Raw genomic sequence first — 23,460 nt, forward strand, 5'->3', positions numbered from 1 at the left:
TCTACTACAGCATCGTCATTCTATATATGCAGCATAATCTGCCAATTTGCACATAACTTTACAGATTCATTAAAACATTCATTTTCAACTCACAGTTGCACAAATAATATATTGAATCTTATTTAAGACCAAAGGAAAAAATTCAATCAGTGCAGCGTACCTAGGCAGCTAATTACCAAATCATGCAATGAAGATGAGGGAAACATATCGTAAATTTACCCCAATATGACCTAAGATCATGAAACTGCACAGCACTAGAAATGGAAGGGCACAGTACCATCAAGCATCCAGTAACTCACAGTGATCCCCACGAAGATGATAAGTTTCCGGTGTCTTGGCTCATCTTACTTGCTGGAGAAGGAGGGGGGGAGAGAGATGACACCCTTTCAACTGCCCCCCAAGAGCATGAGAGACGCGGGAGTGATTCCTTGATGTCCGACAAACATACTTGGGACTGCTAGCTAGGGACATGATCACGCACACGCTTGGGGACGGTAAATTATCACGCATTGTACCTTTGAGGGTGCATTACTGTTTCTCTCACACGGGGGTCAAAGCCAATAATTCCCTCCACTCCACCTTTATTTAAACGCACTGTCTTGGGTTCGGCAGGCCTCTAGGAAAATAGCAGCAGTGCGCTAGTGCCTCAAATCTGAAAATAATTATCCCCCGGAACACGAGAAGAGTGAAAGCCTCTGAGCCCTGCCCTATGGTAAATGCGGCTCCTGCACTGGCAGTCACGGACATCAGCTGAGGTCGGCTGAGGCGAGGACCACTCCCATTAATCATGACGGTACTCCAGGGAGAGCATATAAACCTTCCAGAGACAGAACCTTGGCTCAGGAGGGGCCCTCGCTGCCTTGTCAACACAGGCCACCTAAATGTAGCAGTGAAGAACCGCTTCTCACTTCTGTCAGTGTTTCGTACACCCCTACCCTCAGCAGTCCTTCCTCATGGTGCTGCATTTGCCCAGATTTTGCAAAAGAAACACGCCATGTGTTTTGGCCATTTCACATTCGATTGTGTTGCGGTCTCTCTTGGGCCCCGTAGGGCATATTTGTTAACTTTCTAGAAGAGATTTTTGGACTGCAGTTTGAGGGTGTAACGACGTACATATAATTTGCTGCATCGAAATTTTGCTCCCTGCTGGCTTACACAACATTGCATGCCCACCCAGTGGTTAGTAGAGTTCGCAATCATACTCCCTGTTTTCAAGCCTACTAGCGACTGGTTAAATCATAGTACTAATAACTTTGATGCTTCCTGTTTTCAAGGCTGTCATTAGTCCCGCCTTGTAAAATGAGGCAACTCCGTCGGGCAAGTGGAAAAGTACTTTATTTCCAGGCCGTCAGTCCCCAGGTCTAGGCAGCAACTGCCGTCCTAGGATTCGTTTCCCACTCAACAGCCCCCCACATTCCTGGACACCAGAGCCAACACCTTGTGACTTGAAAGTTGTAGAATAAAGATCACATGCACACACAGACGGAATGATGCCCCCACCAGCAGTGTTATGACTTACTCCAGCATGTGACTCGCACACAACACAGGCAGCGGCGCGCAAAGAGCAATAACTGGCACTAGCTCAGCGAAATCAAAAATACAATACTCACAATTAAGTTTTGCCGTCGGCCTAAATCGTCCCGACTCCACCGAGGAGAGCGCGTGGTGGCGTGCTACGTCACTGCTGCACTTTTAAGCAGCACAGCGCAAGGGCAGGCCAGGGCCGTCATTGGTAGCGCTTTCGCGCGCTACAAGATTGACGGCCCTGGCACCCAAACAAACAATAGGCAGTGCGTGCATGATGCCCCCTAAAGCCTTTCACGGCGCACCGCACCCGCGTGCATGATACATGCGCTATGCTGCCCCCTAAGCCTTTCATTGCGCACCGCACCCCGCCACCTAGAGCCTTCCACAAGCTACTGCACCTACCAGAGAGGCACTCGCCAGGCCGGTCAAGTAGGCCTTGAAACTGACTCGACCTGCACAAAATTCACTCGCATTTGCGAGCGGGCGAGTACATTTCTAGAGCCCTGTATTCAATTATATAGGAGCAGTAGCTCAGATGCATCAATAGTTCAATATGAAAAACATTTTCAGTGTCCAATCGCATATTAGAACATTTTACAATAAATTTAAATCAAAATATGTAAGGTTGATTAACACACCTTCACAAGAACAAAATTCATGTGACACCCAAAACTTAATACATTTGTCCAAAGAGGCCCATATGACAATATATAAAGCACAATTGAAAGAGACCATACCTTCCAATGTTTGTCATGAGGTGAAATTCCCAAACAGAACACAGTGTTTCTAATATCTGTATAAACAAGGTTTTTTCTAGGCAGTATTCCGACAATCTGCAAATATAAATATTTGTTGTCAAAGAACCCATATTGCAGAAGCTCCTAAGAGCTAAAAACAGAGACCTAGGTTGATATTTATGCAGACTTTCAAGTTAATTACAGTGATTACATGGGAAAAGCAGAAAACCCATAAGCATAATAATCAATGTAACCCTGCAATTCAAAAATGCATGTAGCCTAAAAAAAAAAAACTCAGTTGTTCTTTAGTTTATATGGTTCGTTTCACCAACAGAAGAGGAAAATAATAATTTCTCCTTTTAACAACCTTATAAGTGTCTATTTGTTTTCACCTATATTTAGAAAGGGTGCAAGTATCCCTAGTCAGGTGTCCTTATTGGCATCCTACTTATGACTCACTATCCATTACTCCGGGTATTATGTGCATATCTACATAAAGAGGTAAAATCATTTCTAAAAGAGAGGACACCCTAGCGTAAACACACAACAAAACATTATATGTTTGTGATCATCAATGAATATCACTTAGAGAATATGGCAGCCATCTTAAAATATCACAAACACTGTTCCTCTGTAAGTTTGTAAGGATCCTCATTGTAAAATTATTATATGAAATAGAGAAAAACTCGTAAAGATTTATATGTGCACTCTTTACTAAGCACATATAGCCCAGGGTCACTCATCTGCCCATGTTTACTCCTTATAACGGAAAAAAACATAATGCATAGTTAATACATGCGTTCCAAGTTTGTGGCAGCCATCTTTATCAAGTGCATCAAAACGTATCTTATTCAAAGCACTGTTCATCAAAATATCTTAAATTGTCGATTATGTGCCCAAGGATGAGCATTTTTCTAAATAAATGACATAATTATTATATAAAGCCTTCGTTTTGTCAAAAACCGCTATTGATATCTTCATTGTGTTTACCTCGGCTTACAAGAAAGTGAGGTTTTAAGACGCCGTATTAGAACGTCTCTTATCTACTGTTTAGTCCTACTGCCAACAAAGTTTTCTGCATGAAAGCTCAATTGTGCCTCATATCCTGATTTTATAATTATTGTAAACAGAAATATAATGTTTTTAATGTTATAAAAGTTTCGTAATATCGGCACAAATTATATCAATTAATGAACCACCCAACATTTCACAAAAGACATTAGAGTTAGGCTGTCAAAGTAACTTACCAAAACGCGGCATAATAACCTCCAGCAATTCGTGCAGCGTTTCTGTATCACAAACAGAGCCGCACATGCCGCGCATTTTTAAATGCACCCACCCGGAAGTAAAACATCATGTGGGCAAATCTTACCCAATCTTAATACATCTATGGGTGTGGACGCCATCTTATTTTATGTCGTTTTTCATTTTCCGTGTTTTATAAAGATACATCAGACGAGAAGACTAAACAACCTTTATATCTATCCCATAAGTTAAACATATAAAAATCGTATCTCAATCGACCATTTTAAGAAGACCATTTGTTACACAAAAAATCGCCTGTTCTACTCATATATCAAGATTGCTACACTCAAGAGCAGATAGTCTAGATCACAGATTGGCCAATATTATTATGCATATCTTGGATTCAAGAATCAAAAATTATTAAAAGTATCGCAGCACCTGTGAACCATTCAATAAATCATTATTAAAAATGTATACTATAGTATACATAATAAAAGAAGAAAAAACTATAACTCACAGAGACTAGTAGAGACACCCTAGGATGTTGAGTAATTAAACAGCTCAGTTGTCATCATCAGTTAATTTACTCTTATGTCACATTGTGCCTAGCTCTATATAGGACAGAACATTTAATTTGCAACTGTATGATCACTGATCATAAACATTATGTTATATTGCCACGATTTATGGATCAACACTATTGGTTCTTTATACTTTAGAATTTACTCATAAGATTCAAGATCTATGCAGGATCAATGATGTGCATTCAAATCAGATTTCACAGGAAGTGATGCATCTCATCATTGATATTTAACCCATATTGTTCAGTTCTAAGACGACATATCCAAGATGCTTCTCGTTGCCTCCTCTCTCTGGCAACCTGACCTGATCAATGCCAAGGAAATTAAGCGTCATGTTTTCAGGATGTTCACGTTGCATATGCATGAAAACAGGATATCTCATAACCATGTTCTTTATAGCTCTGGCGTGCTCCTGTACCCACGGTTTAAGGCTGTGTATACTGCTCCCAATATATTTCTTTTGAAAGGAGCACGTAATCATATATACTGTAAAGGTCGTATTGCAGTTAATGAAGCAATTTACTTGGAACTCCGTAGATGTGTTGTTGCTAAATGTCCTGCATTTATTCTGGCCAAATTTGCAAACACTATAGTTTCCACATATGTGAAAACCTACTGGTTTGTCCGGCAACCATGTTATTGACGGAGTCACAACATCCCTGATGTAACTGGGGCTTATTATGTCTTTCAGGGTCTTGCTCCTGCAATAGATTACTTTAGGTGTTTTGGCTATTACATTATTCAAAGACCCTTCTTGTCATTGGAGATGCCAGTTCTTTCTCAATATATTATATATATGGTTGCTGAGCATATTGTGTTCAGTAATAAAGAGAGTCCCAAGATCTGATTTCTTGGCAACATGTTTTCTAGCAATTTTAGGCATTAGTCTCATTTCTATTGAGAGACAACGCTCTTCTTTCCGCGTCATGATGTTACTGAGATTTGTGGTAAAGTCCTTCTCCAGGCTGCAATTACGCCTGGCACGGACCATTTCGCCATATGGTATGGCTTCAATGGTGGAATATGGATGCTCACTTGTTGCATGCAGATAACTGTTACATGCAGTCTTTTTTCTAAATATATCACTCTGTATTGTGGCATCCTTGATGAATAGTCTCAGGTCCAAGTATTCAACGCTTGTCTTTGAGTATGAAAAGTAAGTTTCACATTAAACCTGTTCTTATTCAGATAACAAAAATAGCTTTCAAGCTGTTCCACAGATCCATGCCATATTAAGATGTCATCTATATATCTTGCATAAAAAATGACATTGTCACTCCATATATGTGCCTGTGGGGCCCAGACATGCTCCATCTCATACAACCCTATAAAGAGGTTTGCATAGGATGGAGCAAATCTGGAGCCAATCGCAGTTCTACGATGTTGTAGGAACCACTCACCATTGTGCAGAAACGCATTATGCATTAGAATCAATTCTGCCATAGATAGAAGCATCTTGGTATGTTCCAAGTGTTGTGCCCCTCGCTTAACCACTTGGCTGCTAAGGCTTTTCCCCTCCAGTGCTGGATATTTATGATTCCCATTATACATGACGAGTTCACCTTGTCATGAGCACAGCTCCAGTGTGCCTCATGACGAGCTCACCTTGTCATGAGCATGCAAGAGGTTAAAGAGAAAAAACTTTAAAGCCCTCATTCCATCCTGGATGTGGATGCACGTATAAAGGCTCTCCACATCCATGGTGACAGAGCAAATCCTCATGGTCCCATTTAAAGTCCTCAAGTTTGCACAGGAGATCTGAGCTGTCTCTTAAATACGAAGGTACATTTTTCACAATAGGTTGAAGAAAATTATCAACATATTGAGATATATGCTCTGTTGGCCCACCATTCCCAGAGATGATAGAACGACCGGTGGAAAGGTCCCCCTTTGTGGATCTTTGGTAAGATGTAAATACATGGTGACCTGGAAGGGTGGGCCTGTAAGAATTTGTATTCCTGATCAGACAAGAGATGTGATTCATGCCAGTCCCATAGTTTCGAGTTGATGTTATTTTCTTTCTGAGGCATGGGATTGGACAGAAGTTTATCATAACATTCTAAATCATTTACTTGTCTATCAATCTCATGTAGATAGTCATTTAAATCCATAAGAACGATATTACCGCCCTTATCGGCTTCTTTGACTAGATTCCTATCATCCTTTAATGATTTTAACATAGATCTCTCCTCTGCAGTAAGATTATCATTGTGAACACAACTCTTTTTGTTTTAATGCGCATCCTCCATGGCATAGAAATCATTTGTTACCTTATCATAGAAAGCATCTATAGAGGAAGCTTTGGTCACCGGTGGTATGAATTTCTAACTGCACCGTAACCCACTATCAATTGAGTAATCCTGTGTTACACCTAAGCAGCTAGCTACATGAGAAACATCACCTATTTCCTCCTCATCATAAAGTGAAGCCAATAAGTGCGTATGATGTATATCAGCAATTGAGGGTACAGTATTCATGTTATTGACAGGTAATGAGGTATGTCGACTAGTAGGATGATCTTCAAAAAACATCTTTATTTTCACCTTTCTGACAAATTTAAATAAATCTGTGTGTAAGTTTACAAAATCACATTTGCTGGTCGGACAATAACTAAGTCCTTTACTTAGACCAAATTCTTCCTGGGGTGACAAATTTCTAGAGGACAAATTGACAATGGATAGAACAGTGCATTCACGAGATGTTTTACAACAATCAATTTCCTCTATCACGTCAACATTCACTTCTTGTTTCCTACATTCTGCTCCCTGGCCTTGGTGCCTGACCTTGTTTCTTGCCACCCCTCCTCTGACGTCTTCGTTTGATGTTCTCATTCGGTTTCCCAATCTGTACCTGCGTAGCTTCAGTAAAAAAACTGAAGGGGATTCTGCAGCAGATGTATTGCTGGTTCCCTCACCAGGGTCACTGTCTATTGAAGAGAGTGAAGCACTGCTAGAGGATATGCCAACCGATTTCTCACTATTTTTATCTTCTGTTTGTTGTGCTTTCTGCATTAAATAATCATATTTTCTCGCGAACGTAAATATACGTCCACGTCTGTAGTCCCCTTCATCCCTTTGTATTTTTCTCTGCTTTTTTTCTTTAAGGTATAGCTAATAATTATTCAGTTCCTTCTTCAAAATCTCCATATTTTTTTGTACCACTTCCTTTAGATTACGGTCATTCATTTCTTTTTCAAGGATCCTGATCTCTTCCTTTGGTAATCAGTGTTCCCATCATTCTATACGAGGCCTCATCCCTCTTCCCAGTCCTTTAAGAGGTCTACATCAAGGTCCTCAAAATTTGGGAAGATAGGAATTCGTAGCCCTCTAGGTATGCATTTATTTTCAATATATTTTTTAATGGTGGCCCCATCCCACCATTTTTCCAATTCCGCCTTTTTTTAGTTTCTCAAGACACATAAACGTACTTTTTAGGCCTTCGTTTTTATCTACAGCTAACCCCTTATGTGCTATGTTGGACAAAGGTTTGTCACTAAACAAGTCATCCAAGAGTTCCTCACGTTTGTCATCATAATCCATGATTCAGGTAGTCAGGTCACTTATTACAACCTCAGATGCTGGTGCTGGCAGCCCATATACAATATAAATAGCAAAACTGTGGGCAAAGGCAAATAAACGCCGCACTCAACACTTGAATAATATGTTTTTAAGGTACCTGTAGGTGCACAAAACCAGGGAGTACTTCCCTCTCTACTCCCCACAATATAGGTATATAACCTAACAAACTTTAAACACAAAATTGGTACCAGCACTCTTTACAATAATGTCAAAGAATTTCTTCGTTATCACTGATCATAACAATTCAAGGAACAGTGTTTGTGACATTTTAAGATGGCTGCCATATTCTCTAAGTGAGATTCATTGATGATCACAAACATATAATGTTTTGTTGTGTATTTACGCTAGGGTGTCCTCTATTTTAGAAATGATTTTACCTCTTTTTATGTAGATATGCACATAATACCCGGAGTAATGGATAGTGAGTCATGATAAGTAGGATGCCAATAAGGACACTTGACTAGGGATACTTGCACCCTTTCTAAATATAGGTGAAAGCAAATAGACACTTATAAGGTTGTTTAAAGGAGAAATTATTATTTTCCCCTTCTGTTGGTGAAACGGACCATATAAACTAAAGAACAACTGAGTTTTTTTTTCTTAGGCTTCATGCATTTTTGAATTGCAGGGTTACATTGATTATGATGCTTATGGGTTTTCTGCTTTTCCCATGTAATCACTGTAATTAACTTCAAAGTCTGCATAAATATGATCATAGGTCTGTTTTTAGCTCTTAGGAGCTTCTGCAATATGGGTTCTTTGACAACAAATATTTATATTTGCAGATTGTCGGAATACTGCCTAGAAAAAACGTTGTTTATATTGATATTTGAAACACTGTGTTCTGTTTGGGGAATTTCACCTCATGACAAACATTGGAAGGTATGGGCTCTTACAATTGTGCTTTATATATTGTCATATGGGCCTCTTTGGACAAATGTATTAAGTTTTGGGTGTCACATTATTGTATTTTGTTCTTGTGAAGGTGTGTTAATCAACCTTAGATATTTTGATTTACATTTTTTGTAAAATGTTCTAATATGAGATTGGACACTGAATATGTTTTTCATATTGAACTATTGATGCATCTGAGCTACCGCTCTTATATAATTGAATATGTTTCTATTTACGTATACAATGGCTATTGCATCGTGCAAATGTATTTTAAACTCTCTGTATATAATATTGTAATTAGGAGTAGGCTCCATCATATTACATTTACCTTTTTTAAACATATGTATTTGTATGATTTCTTTTAATATAGTCCTGAAGAAGTCTCTTAGGAGACGAAACGCGTTGGCTATGATGTTGGAACTATGAAAGAAGAATTTGTTTGTGAAAAATAAAGAGCATTTGGATAAGAAAACTACACTCTGGACTTAGAAAAAATTTTTCATTCCCCATGTGCTGAATTATTTGAATTGTTATGATCAGTGATAACGAAGAAATTCTTTGACATTATTGTAAAGAGTGCTGGTACCAATTTTGTGATTAGGGTTTTAGGAATGTACCTACTTGCTGCTAAAAAAAAATTTATGGACTACTTGTTCAAAAATGGTTACCACAGGTCCACCCTGAGCTAAAGTGGGGGTGAAGGTGGATGCAGGAGGCTAGGCCTGATCTGACGGTAATGTCTGAGATGGCTAGTTTATTGGAATTGAAAAATGCCTGAAGTCAAATTTTACTAAAAAAAAATAGTATAAGGTCTGTGAAGATTTAACAAATGTTGATGCCAGTATGTGGCAAAAATGAAGGGCCTTTGGGAAGTAAAGAATACGAGGAAGGATCAATAAATGTAGAAAGATTGAAGATAGGTTTCTAATTAATTCCCTCCAGTATTGGGCATTCCTTGTGACTAGATATTGATTGTGATCTAGTTGCTGGTTGCCCCGATATCGAGGTTGGTACTGTGATCGCCAGTGACCCCTGCGGGTGTTGCCCCTGGCTAAAAAAGGCTGGCCATTGGAGTATCTTCTTGGTGCAGATGTATTGCCTCTCTGATCAAATTGGTTCAAGCTGCCCTCATTCTCAGAATCCGAGGTGTCTGAAAATGGTGTGATCTTACGGTTAAATTGCCTACAAGAATATTGGTCTGTGGCTTGGTATTCTCCCTGGCTATAATAGTTTTTAGCTAGATAGGGATATGTATTTTATTTTCTTTTATGGCAAATCTGATATCTTTTTTTTAATTTATCATTTTTTCTATTTTGTCTGATAGTCTGTGTATGAAACCATTTCTCTATCTACTTCCAATTTCTTTTTTGCTTCTTTTAGTGCCAGTGTACTTTTGATCTTAGTTTCTAATTCTGCTTTTTCTGCCATTAGTAGTTGTACTAGTTCCTTCGCTGTCTCAACAATTAACTTAATTTTCTGCCATACGTACAAACACATTTCCCATAGACACAGAATGAGTAAATCCCTTTGATACATCTGGCCCCAAGTCCCTTAAACAGCAATTGGCAATCATGAACCAACGTTCTAAAAGATTTTTTACTTCCACAAAGAGGCCAGGGACATTTTTGATTCCTATGCCCTGTGTGATGACCCCTGCACATAAGTATTCTAGCATGAAATTTCCATCTATTTCCGTGCGTTTTATATACTTCCTCAGGGCTGCTAACTTATGGATGTCCTCTGTATTGAGTTTGGTATGTAGTTTGGTGTGCACAGCTTACTGAATTACTGTCTAGGGAAGCAAACTCTTCATTAGAGAATCCAAAAGTTTGTAGATTCGCCATAGTGAAATGATCAGAATGGAAATAGAATATGAAAGAAAAGGGAAAAGCTTCCAACACCTGGGTCAGACGTAAAGGGATGGGAGAGTTGTGAAGAATATTAAGTAGTTATCAGAGAGAAGTACTCCAAACTGAGTGCCCCCACACAGACAGGCTGTGGGAACAAATGGCTTAGAAGAAAGGGGTCTCCTGCAAGAGGAAAACTTGCCAAGAGCAGGGAATAGTATAATAAATGTCTAAAGGAAATGTCTTAAGCAAGTGAATATACAAACAAATCAGGAGCACAAAACACACCAATGTTAACTAAATAGAATAATCAAACAATATGTAGAGTACAGAACATATCAAATGCTCTGTATTCTGTATCAAACGTAGAAACATGTGTATTTAATACAAATTGCTGAAATTGTCAAACTTTCTCTAGTGAAAATTTTCCACAAACTCTCACTCCTACTTTGTGACATCATGATCTGATGCTATGATATCCATAAATGTTAAGTCTTAAGGATACAATAAAAATTCATATCTGAAATTTTAGACAGGAAGGGGTGGGAGCACACTGCTGACCTCCCAGCACAGCTCGCCCCTTAGCATTATAGTAAATGCAGTTTACAGTGCACGCCTACTTGGTATTTTGCTGGATTGTTCCACCAAAGTTGGTGCAGATTAGTGCTGTAATCTCTAGACACGGGTTTCTGCATTTTATCCGTCATCAAAGATCAAAAAACTATTTTCATTTGGAGTTGCAGAGCAGGCTGCCAAAATTCTTACAGGTCTCATTACTTCTCACAAGCGCACAGGTGCATCTCCATTAGCTCGTCAGCTCATTGGCGCATATTTAAACAGGAAGGGATGGGAGCACACTGTTGACCTCGCAGCACAGTTCGCCCCTCAGCATTATGGTAAATGCAGTTTGCAGTGCACTCTTACTTGGTATTTTGCTGGAGTGGTCCACCAACGTTGGTGCAGATTAGCGCTGTCATCGCTAGACACGTGTTTCTGGATTTTATCCTTCATCAGTAGAGATCAAAAAACGATTTTCATCTGGGTTTGCTGAACAGGCTGCCAAAATTCTTACAGGCCTCAGTACCTCTCACAGGCACACAAGTGCATCTCTACTTGCTCGTCAGCTCAGTGGCTCAAGGGAGCCTTTTTAAACCGGAAGGGGGGGAGGAGCACACTGCTGACCATATGACCTCTCAAAGGTGAATGGCAAATTAGATCGATAATAAAATCATACGCTGCCAGTATGCACTTAATCAAACTGGTGACAGCCACGTGTGGGCAAGAACGTCCTGTTAAGAGATTGCAATTTGTACCCCCTTAGGTCCCAAAGAGTTTGCTAAACTCACCATGTGATCATCACAAATAAAAAATAAAAATAGATGCGATTCAAGGGCCTACAAGAAGGGCCACCATTATTGTGTCATCCTTATTGTTTCTGTAAGCAAGATAGTTTAAGTGGGGGATAATAGAAGAACTGTGGGTTGAGAATCAGAAGTGGGAATAACCGGAGGATTTGGTCAGTGGGCGGAGTCAAGTGAGGCTAGAAATAGCAAAACATAGCAATTTAAAAATGTTTGGCAGTTGACTGATCAGTTACAGCTGTAACGCTATTTAATTCAAACAATGGAGATGCATGTTTATTTATGGCTTAATGAGTTATTGACATCAAAATGCATTTACAATGTGGGGTACGTTTCCAAACACAGAATGTCCCAAATACACTTATAAGTGGAATCATAAGCCATTTGTCTTTGAGCAATGCAGTTTCTTACATCCGCACTACTCCCTCTTTCTAAGCATTTCTGAACATAACATTTGGGTTTAAATTCTATGTCAGGAGGGCCCACATTATAGAAGACTGATTCTGTTCTGCAGTGGTGTGAGCACAATCTTTCATTACACTAAAGCCCCATTCACATTCTGCAGTGGATGTACTTAAGGTGTCTATAATGTGCACTAATCATTTCAGGCTTTCAGGGATGCAATTTTTATTTGGTTTGTACTCTCTGAAACCAATTATATATTTACCTGCTATCAAACAGTTGCAACTTGATGCATAGGTTTTGTAATTCTATTTCGCCATATGAGATGTCTACTGGGTCTGGCAAATAAACAAGTTGCAGGAGTTTCATTCTATGTACCAACTCTTTGTATTCTACTTTGTCATTGTTTGTGGTTGTACTTTTAGAAATTTTTGATGCATTAGTCATTGTCCTCCTTTTTTGCAGGTTTTTGCTAAGCTCCTAAAGAACTGCACTATTGATACGAACAGCCTTTTTTCTGTTAAAGTCCTACAACATCAAAACTGCATCTGTTCAGTGCAATTGCAGCAATGGGCCCAGGTATATCAGCATTGATTCAAACACTAAAATCTGCATCTGTATTTAACTATTGGTGTCCTTCTATATTGTCATTGCCACTGCAGCCTTCTGGATAGAACACCCAAGTCTGTGAGAGCATCATATAACAACATGCCCAAATTTTCCACAAACACCAGGGAGGTTAATAAAATATTTAAACCAGTATATTTCTTTTGCTCCATATCACTCCTCGTGGAGTCTTTGGAAGATTCCACGAAATATTTACTAGGTGGTTAGTAGTAATTCCAGCTCTCACAGATCTTTCATTTGAGGATACCCAATGGACATTTAACACCTTTCTAGTTGCCAGAAGTCTTACTTCTACCTCTAAAGCACATTCCCCAAGCTCTCACTGATTTTTCAGAGAGGCATGGTAGGTGGTATATAGTTGATCAACAAAAAATTCTTTGAGCTGATTTATGCCTATAACTTCTTTTACAAAAATCACCCACAGCAAACTCCAGCATGTGGTTAGCACAGTGCCATAGATTCAACCCTGGATATTTCAGTTTACGAATAGTTGCCACAGTGGACTTCCTACTTATCATGTTGAAAGCACAATCTATTACAAGCTGAACCAAATGCATTTTCAAGTACTCATAAGTAGAGCCATTGCTCTGTAAACATGTCAGTAAGATATCTAAGATTATATCTGCTGCAGCTCAGCAAGGTCGAAGAAAAAGGTCAGTGGCTCATCGTGTCTATCAATACATAATGTTACACAAATAAGTGTGGTAGGTTTACTGTTATAGATTCATCTATCTTGAGGCTTATTATTGATTCATTCTGCAAGATCAGCCTTGACCTCATTGTACCAGGAGAATGATCTAATATGTCAGCACAGCTGTGATCAGAATGTAAGACTCTGCACCATTCACCTTTTGAACATCACTATCCAACGACATATCAGAAAAAGAGCACTATTTTGAATGCAGTTCTGAATATATGCATTGTAGAGACATGGCATGTATTCAAAACTGCATTCAAAATGCAAATGAAAGTACAGGAAGAGGCTGCATATTCCATTAGAAGTGACATAATAAGTATCGTAATGTCAGGCAAGTTCAAAATAGTCGCACCCAGCTTTGAAATAAGAATAAATTCAAATAATCACAAAAATAATGTGTGAACCCAAATAAAAAAGGAAACCGTTGTATAATAGGAGAAACGAAAAGAGAAGGAGAAAAAAGAAATAAGGGAAAGAAAGAAAACTAAAAATTAGAAAAGTGGACTAGATAACGTAAAACCAGAGAAATATAGAAAAGAGAATAGGTGAAACAAAAACAAAAAAAATACAATAAGAGAAGATGAAAGAGGGGAAAGCAAGAAGAGAGGTGAGGGAAACTGAGATGGGAGAAAAGCAGGTACAAAGTAGACCAGCATATAAGTAGTTAGAAAAGTGTTATCACACATACATATTAGTGGGATATTATCCTCATGGTTATAGTCACTTTGGAAATTGGGTCAACATTACATTTTGTATTACATCTTACATCTTGTTTTCTAACGTACATATTTACATGGTGGAAAGATCAATTACAATGTATATATAGTACCTAATGGTTTGCATCAATTACAGAATATTAGTAGGTTATTGTCTTCATGGTTACTGTCTTTTGGCAAACTCTAAGTCAATATTACATTCTGTAAATCTTATTCCTAGCAATGCATGTTTTCTAGGAGCAATCAATTTCAAATATATATATATTCCAACAGTAAATGTAGCAAAGAACCAGTGCCACTTGCAATGACGGGCCGTAGCAGGGTCGCCAACCCTGGTTAATCCAAACAGAGAGATGCCGTCTCAGCCATACAAAGACAATAAGCATTGGCCCATAAGTGGCTTCAACGTGATATTTATTCACAGAAAGTCACCCTTACGCGTTTCGAAGCGTCCGCTTCTTGTTCACGAGTAGTGGGTATGCAAAAACAGTAAGGTTTTATACAAAAGATGTGACGTTCAAAATATTAAAGAGTGAAAACAGACTATATACATCATTGTCTCGATGTTCTCTCAATAGGCGCATTGCGTTCATCTGCCTACTTACAGTCAACCGGTAGATTCAATTGTCATTTATCAGTTAATCGTATTGACACTATATGAAGTATTAACATTTGTTTCAGTGCACTTCAGCGTTTTAATGATTGCTCCCTACTCTGGAGAACTAAAACGACAGTCCTGCACTCCTCGGACTGAGGGGTGTGCCTGAAACTCAATCCTGTTTACGGGTGTCTTCATTCAAGAATCGCTCCTTTATTACAAGGAACACATACTGTAATGCATACATCCCGAGGGCTCCGACATAAAGGTTGATAAATTGCCCGTGCAGGTCAGTTAAATATGCAACTTCAAATCTATATGAGACATGCGGGTGAAGCCCAAGTGGGCATCAATACAACCACTGCATAAAGGGCGAAATGGCTCGCTACCAAGGAACCTAATAACCTTGTGCACCAGTGGGCAATTAAATATGAAATGCCATATCCTAACTACACAATAGGTCAATACAGTAAACACATTTCACCAACAGACAATAGCTACAATTTCCATTGCTGCAGGTACTTTCTGTCACGGGAACAGACAGTTAGCGTCCCACACAGATAGCCCTATGCCACTAACCTGTCTTCGTCGCGCCCGCAGGGACCACAGCTTGCAGAGAGACCTCTCAATTCCCCCTACTGCCAACCCTCTCAGTGTCACTCACACGTGAGAAGAATCGCAACCCGGGGGAAAAGGGAAGGGAGTTACGGGAAAGTTGATGCTGGGGCTCCCCTCTAGGTCTGGTCTCGATTCTTCTGAGATGCAGCACAGCTATGAAATAAAAGACACCGTTACTCGGTTTTGTCTGAGGAGCCAGACAGATACAATCAAGGTGCGAGCTGGGGTACTCACTAATTGTTCACTGTGGTAACTCGGGACCTCAGTGACGAATCGTTTCTAGTCGTGTTGCACGCCTAGCGTAACCCTCAGGCCGTTACTTCACAAGACCTGGAGGTAGTAGTTCCTGTAGGTGGGGAAGGGAGCGTAGGAATGCCCCTAAGTGCAGGCGGGGTTTTCTAATGGCTCAGTAATGTCGGGAACAAAAGGAAAACAAAGTAACTGTTGGTATAGCACGGCCGTGCTAGTCTCTTTCGAGTTCTTACCTCCAAAACGAGGAAGCGGGAAAGAAAGCGTCCGCGGTTGCAGCTGAGACGGCGTCCAGAGCGGGAAGGAAGGCGTCCGCGGAAGCAGCTGAAACGGCGTCCAGAACGGGAAGGAAAGCGTCCGCGGTAGCACCTGAGATGGCGTCCAGAGCGGGAAGGAAAGCGTCCGCGGTAGCAGCTGAGATGGCGTCCAGAGCGGGAAGGAAAGCGTCCGCGGTAGCAGCTGAGATGGCGTCCGGAGCGGGAAGGAAAGCGTCTGCGGTATCGGCTGAGAGGTAGGAGAAACTAAGGTAGGGTTCAGGCCAGGAATCAGGAATTATTGACAAGCGCCGCGCATTTCCGGGGAGGCGCCTAAATACCCAGTCTCAGATGCCGGTTCTGGACTGCCTGTGCCCAGAGCATGCTGGGAGTTGTAGTGCCTTTGTGACCCTGAAGCCCAGCTCTCCGCCTGATGTCCAGAATCGCTACACTTTCGCTCTTTATCGCCTTCAACTTGGAATTCAGACAATTTCAAATCTGTAATAGAAAATAAAGTGAATGTTCAAACATTCTAATATTAAAAATTTTTACATATATACAAATTCCATTGGATCAGAGAGAGTGGGAATAAAAACAATAGTTAAAATTCCTAATATGCATCTTAAAAGAAAAGACAAACTAAAATTCACTGAGCCCAAGTGTACTGCCAGTGCTTCAACACCATTGTGGCCTCTAGGTTGCATAGTGTGATACTTGATGATCATCCTGGATTCTAGACGCCTCAATTCTTTGGTTCTATCGCCCCCCCCTCCTTCTGGGGACACAATCCAGGATAACAATGAAAGCAGACTAGTATTTTGATTGTGTTCAGAATAAAAATGACGTGCAATAGGATACTGTTTATCATTATGGGTTATTGCCCTCAGATGCTCCAAAACCCATTTCTTTGCTTTATGAATTGTACTTCCAATATAGTATTTGTTACAGTGGCATCTCGGGCATAGGACGCATATTCAGTATTACACGAAACATGCTTCACAATTTTTAATGAGTTACAGTCAGCAGAAAGAATGACCTCTCTGCAGTTAGTGCTGTACCTGCAGGCGGTGCATCTGCCACATACAAAAAACCCGCACAGCACTTCTCTGCAAATTGGCTTCCCTTGGCAACAAAGCCGGACACAACATATTGTTAAAAGACTGCACTTTTCTACATGTCAAATTCAAATTCAAATTCAAAATTAGCTTTATTCGATTTTTGTTGCAAAATCATAAAAACACATATAAAAACATTCCATAAAAACATTTAAAATGTTTAAAAAAGACAATCACAAGTATTTTCAAAAGGCTAAAAAAGTAGTCATGCTTGGCAACAATCAATTTGTTGAACAATAGTAGTTAATTCATGAGTACTTCTAAATGAGAAAAAGGGTTAAAAAAGAAACAAATACACAGCAAATCACAAAGTGTTCCTTAGGGCAAGAAGTATCCTCAGATAGGTGGAGACTGCTTTTATAACAAATTATGTTTCCAGTTGTTTCAACTTACAGTAAGCTGCTCTGTGACCCCTTATTCCCCATTTAATGAGGATCGGCTTCAAAAACCTTTTCCTAGGGGTAACATAAAATTTACAGAACAGGATGCAGTGGATATTAGTTTGGTGAGATAAATCATCGCATGGGCACTTCAATAAGTCTTTGGACCAATCATGACAGTTGGGAAATGTCACCAAACGGAAATAAGTATCCACCCGAAACCTAGTCAACAACATTCTTGAAAAGGCACTAGAATCTAGCAATAAATAAGGCTGTATCCCCGCATGGGAAAAAAGTGCCTGGTTCGCCTTAACAGTATGCTTACCCTTTTCAACGTGCCACCTTTTGTTATCTGGGTGCTCCAAGATCAATTTTTTTAGCGTACGTCTTGGAAGTTTTTCTAGACAGGTCGGGTTATCAAAGAATTCTTTTTGGCCCATATCCGATGCCATGGTTTTGATATAATTTACCATTTAATGTTTACAGCACCGTCTAGCAATAAACAATCTAAAACAACATCTCTATTTAAAGATGTTTCTGGGGTTACCCCAATTTTATGCCATAACAGCAGGGGTGAAGATTTAATTGTGTCCTCGATGAAAGGTAACCCAACTTCCCAATGGCTGAGATAAATAGACATGGATTTAGGGGCTGCCAATAAATAGGGAATAAAGTCATTTTCAGTACGTTGTATCTGCTCTACTTTGACAATCCCCCAAAGCCCAGCCCCATAAGTGCCAGTAGGAACACTGTGAGCTTTTCGTTAGCGACGGGATCGATAGTGAAAGGCAAGAGGCGGGTCTTAGTGACAATGGGCTTTATTGTGCTAAGTAAATGGCCCGAACAAGTCCTTCTCAGTATTGGGGTTCGCCTGGGGGATCTACTCCGGGATCGTCTTCTCCTCCGCGAGTCAAGGCGATCAGGCTCCGTCGGGCGGTGGGGTCTCCGGGGTCCGTCGTGACCTCTCCTCCTCCCAAGGACCAGTATGAAACAAAACAAACAAAAGGCACTCGTAAGAGCGATATCCGGCAATATCAGCCGTAACAGGGAAAGGGGGTGAGGACTCAAACCACGCGTGCTCCCATTTCTCCAGTCTCCTGACGGGGCGTGATGGGGTGGGGTTTAGTGCTCGGGACAAGGTAACCGGGACCCAAGGATATCTCGTCAGATAACCGGAGGACCTCCCCGCCGTCCCACCAAGCCCCTGAGGCGATTACGCACCTGCGTGAGCCACGCACCTCCCCTGGGTGAGTGGCTGGGCGACACGTGGGGTCGTTGGCCTCCTGGCGTCTTTCCTCCCGGTCCGGCTCCTCTTCCTCCCAGCGCGTCTTCCGTCTCCTCCAACTCTCCGTCTCTCCGTCCTCTCTCTTCGGACTCACTCCGGGTGTACAAGCACCCCGCCTTGTTCTGGTCGACCTCTTTTGACGTGGTCCGGTCGCTCCACGACTCCGCCCACTCCTCATCCGCTTGATGCTTAAAGGGCCAGTCTCGGTCTTCCTCCTGTAGGACAGCAAAGTCTTCCCCTGATCCATGATAGTCCGTCTGCTGAGGGATAGAAGAGTGATTACTAGGGACAAAGTGTGGAGGCCCTTGTTCTTGCATTTGTACGGACCCCCGAACAGGGTCCCAAGCCTGGGGCACCCCGTTACAAACACATTTTGCTTTATAAATTTGAATGAGTTCACGCACTGGTCGGCCACCAAGTTTCCTGGGAAAATTTATTAGGGCACCATTTGCCCTGGTAAAGGCCAGTTTTCTTGCAAATACTGCCTCTTTCCAGCTCCCTCTGCTGTCAGTTAACTCCCAGAAAGAGAAGCTGCTGGTGTTTTCGATCTTATTCTTCCCCAAAAAGATTGCCTTCGACGGTCTAGTCAAGGTGCTACAGGTCATGGAGTAGGTTTTCGAGACATTAATTATTAGTCCATGAGTACTCATATATTCCGAAAATTCAACCATAGCCCTTTGTAGGCCGATGACAGTACGTGACATTATTGCTGCGGCATCCGCATACAAAAGGATGGGGATGGGTTTTCCACCCACAGCAGGATAATCGAACTGAAAATCCTTGAGGTGTTGTCCCACACTGTTGATATATAGGGTAAAGAGAAAAGGCGCCAAAAAGCAGCCTTGTCTCACACCTCTTTTTATGTTGAATTTATCGGAGCAAACTCCCCCCTCCCATACCGTACTCTGGCCCCTGCATCCCTATACAGTTTCTTAATAAATGATAGGATCTGCTGGTCTATGCCCATATCGTTCATAGCCTCCCATAACCTTGAGTGGTCCACGCAATCAAACGCGGAACTTAAGTCCACGAATGTAATAAATAGTCTTTCTCTCTTAGCTTGGGTATACTTCGCAGTCAGAAGTGCTAAGTTTAGGCCCTGTTCAATCGTGCCCTTGCCAGTACAGAAACCATATTGTAGGTTAGTGATAATATCTTTTTCCTCCGCCCAGGCCTGCAGTCTATTAAGAATTATCCTGCCTGCCACCTTCATTAGGGCATCTAAGAGAGAAGTAGGTCGATAACACGCAGGGTTATTCATATCCCCTTTTTTGAAAATTGGTATAACAACTGCCTCTGGCCAGGTTGAAATAAAGCCAGAAGCATTTGCGCAGTTAAGGACATTTGTTAACACGGGTGACCAGAGCGATAGCTCTGATTTGTATAGATCAATCAGGACACCATCTGGTCCCGGCGCTTTCCCTGATGCACTATCCTTAATTGCTTTGATGACCTCCTCGTGCTCAAATACAACCCCTAATGGAAACATCTCTAGTCGCTCCGTCTCTACCAGTGCCACTTTATGGTTATCAGTGACGTTATTAACCTCAGGTACATTTGGATTCTTATATAAATTTGAAAAATGCTTAACCCAAATGTCCCCTGGCACGGCTATATCGATAATATCTGTTTCTTTATCTGAGAAAAAAAGGGTGTTTACTTCTCTCAAATGCTATATTATCATTTTTCAAGCATGCCTCATGAAGGTTCTGCCAAATTTCATTCTTTAACTTTTTTTTCCTTCTTGCCAAGGCTGCCCGATAGGAACTTCGAGTCTGTCTAACCAGCTCCAAAGATCTGGGGGTTTCATGTAGGGCGGATTTCAGTTTTTGGTGTGCCCTTGAACATTCTTTATCGAACCACCCCTTAACCTTGTGCGTGCGATTTTTATACTCTCATGTCAGTTGTTTTTTAATTTCGCACGTGATTTTACTGAAGGCATCAAGAACTTGATGATTACCTTCTGATAGAGAGAGGCAGGTTAATAGGTGGTCATAGACTTTGGTGACCAACTTTTTCATAAAAATTTCAGGATCTACCTTTGCCCATTTAATGGAGTAGCCATAAATACTTGCCAGATTGATCGGGCGTGATAAGTAACCTTATTGACTATTTTCCGTCCCTTTGATTTCAGACAGAATGAGATGGGATAATGGTCACTTAAGGCAGCGTCTAATGTCTCCCATGACAAAGCCAATGAGCGGTATCTAGAGGATAGGAGGGTGAAGTCGATTATAGAGTTTGCCCCTCTCCCATTAAATGTTGGCTTAAACTCCTCTGCCGGTGAACAGCTTTCGTTGATGTAACCCAGATCAAACTCATATATCAATGAATTTAATAAATCCCCCAACCTGGAGTGGACAAAATGAGTCGATGTATCCTCCCCATTCCCCGTTAGGGGACAAATACCGGTAGCATTACAGGTACAGAGGAAGCAATTAAAATCACCCACCCATAAGAATGCCAAATCCCCGTCCCCTGTTTTTTCTAGTTCCCTAAGCGCTCTTCTAAGACTAGTGATGGTCCCTTCGCATAGGGAAGCATGAGCATTATTGTAAAAATTTACAATGGCCATGTTCCACACACCCGGCCAGCTGACTAACAGGATCTGGTAACAATCTGCTGAGATTACATTGGAAACTATTATCCCTTATGTATTGGAGATGTAAGTGAATAAGCCCCCTTTATTTCTGCCCCGCTGAGTTATAATAGCAGGTGTGTTAAAGGTTTGATATCCCAGTAGGTTAATCTCTTTGGCCACCCACGTTTCTTGGAAACACGGAATATTGTACTTATTTACCATGTCTAACCAGTCTGAGATATCCACCTTATCCTTTAAACCCGCTAGATTCCAAGACATAATCAGCTGGCCTTTTATGGTATTCCTATCAGTAATGTCAACCTTTCCCAAGTTAGTTATTTTATCAGGTGGGCCTGTTTCCCTATTAGTCACATCATCAGCACTATATGTTGTTGACTCATAATCCCTCACAATCTCTACAGTCCCACTTGGGAGTCAATCTACCCCCTCCAGTCCAGAGAGAGAGGCGAATTGGTTGGAGGTGGCAACGTTAAAAATAGGACCCGCCATAGCCCGATTATTCGGGTACTGTGGTCTAGAGTGATTTCCCACCAAAGCTTGTGGATAAAAATAACTTAAGTCACGGGTAGATATGCCTCCCTCGTAACTCTCAGGGTACCAGTCTCTAATATGGTTAGTCACCCTACGATCCCTGAAGTTTATAATGATGATATCCCCGTGTATGTCCTTTGGTCTTTGTCCCACCCAACCTAGTCTTCTAACATGTAGGATTTCACCATCTAGGTTGGGAGGTAATGGCCTGTTCTTCCTCAGCCAATGCACTACCCTATTCTTGAGGTCCTGGTATCCTTCGGATTTCCCCGCTATCAGCTCTGGTACCCCAGTCAATACTATGACATAGGGTACCACCTCCGGGGGGAGATCTATTCGCTGAGCTTGTCCTTTTAAATTTTTATCCAAATGAGGTCTACTTACAGAATTTACATTCTCATGACCTAACTTACTTGTTTGCCCTCTGTGTCTTACTTCTCTTAATTCCCTAGAATTCGTGGACTCAGGGACTGTATTCATAGTTGGAGTAGCCCTGGTGTTATCACCAACAGGGGGTAACACATCCGCGCTCGACGCGGAATTAGTTGTTTTCGGGACTGTTACTGGCACGATTGGAATCGTGTCAGATCTATTAAGTGACAGTTCCTTGAGTAGGTTAATATTTGCACTACTTGATTCTTGAATAGACCCCACTTGCTCTACCATTCTCTTTACCCTCTCAACAAGTGGTAACAATAAGGATTTAACCAATTGCTCTATATTTCTCAATAGGTCTTGATGACAATGAGAATGGGAATGTGTGCATTAGTGAACATGGTCAGATTTACTTTCTGCAAGACATTTAGTATTATTCATAGGGCTAGTGACCACTTTAGATGTTTTAGCTCGGTTTCCTTTTTGTATATTTCCACCTCGCTTTCTTTTGATTGGCGGTCCTAACCCTGGTATTTTATTTGAAGTAATCTTAGTGGGGGACTTACTAGGTATAACTAATATTTCATCTTCAGAAGAAATTTTCAGTTTGTGATCCTATGCTGATATCTATAGGGTTAGGTACCCTCATTCTCTCCGGTGAATCTGGTAGATTTTGAAGCTGTGGCGGAATACCAATTTTGCTTAGTTGTTCGTAACCAGTACTATAATATCAGGGTGAAATTGGTAGCTGGATGAGCCCCAGGGAAGAGCGTTTATTCTGCAAATCAGAGGCTTGGCGCCGCTCAGTAAGTATAATTTCGCGTTCTAGCACAGAGGCGGCCCTTGTAATAAACTGGTCTAAAGTCCCTCTGACACACCCACCCACCATGGACTTTCTACCTGTACTAAGCCGGGTGTTCATGTTATAAAATGTGAGTATGACTAGATATAATCACAAAATAGTGGGTAATAGATGTATGCTCTTACTACAATGTCCAGTGTTCCGGATGACAAATGCAAGAGAGGTGGCCCAGCCCAGCCTAGGCCAGCCCCGGATGGCCAGAGACAGCCCGCCCTTTGCCCGGGCTTAGCCCGGCGCCGCCCGCGCGCGTCCCGCGATACGAAGGAAGCGCAGGTGTTTTCAGCGACTCCGGGCGTGGAAGAGTGCGTGGGTGGGGCAATCCCTTCAGGAATTCTGGGAGGTGTAGTCCCCCGCACAGCGGCCGCTAGATGGAGTAATG

Source organism: Lissotriton helveticus, chromosome 12 (assembly GCF_964261635.1).
Source record: "Lissotriton helveticus chromosome 12, aLisHel1.1, whole genome shotgun sequence".
Classification (NCBI taxonomy): Eukaryota; Metazoa; Chordata; class Amphibia; order Caudata; family Salamandridae; genus Lissotriton; species Lissotriton helveticus.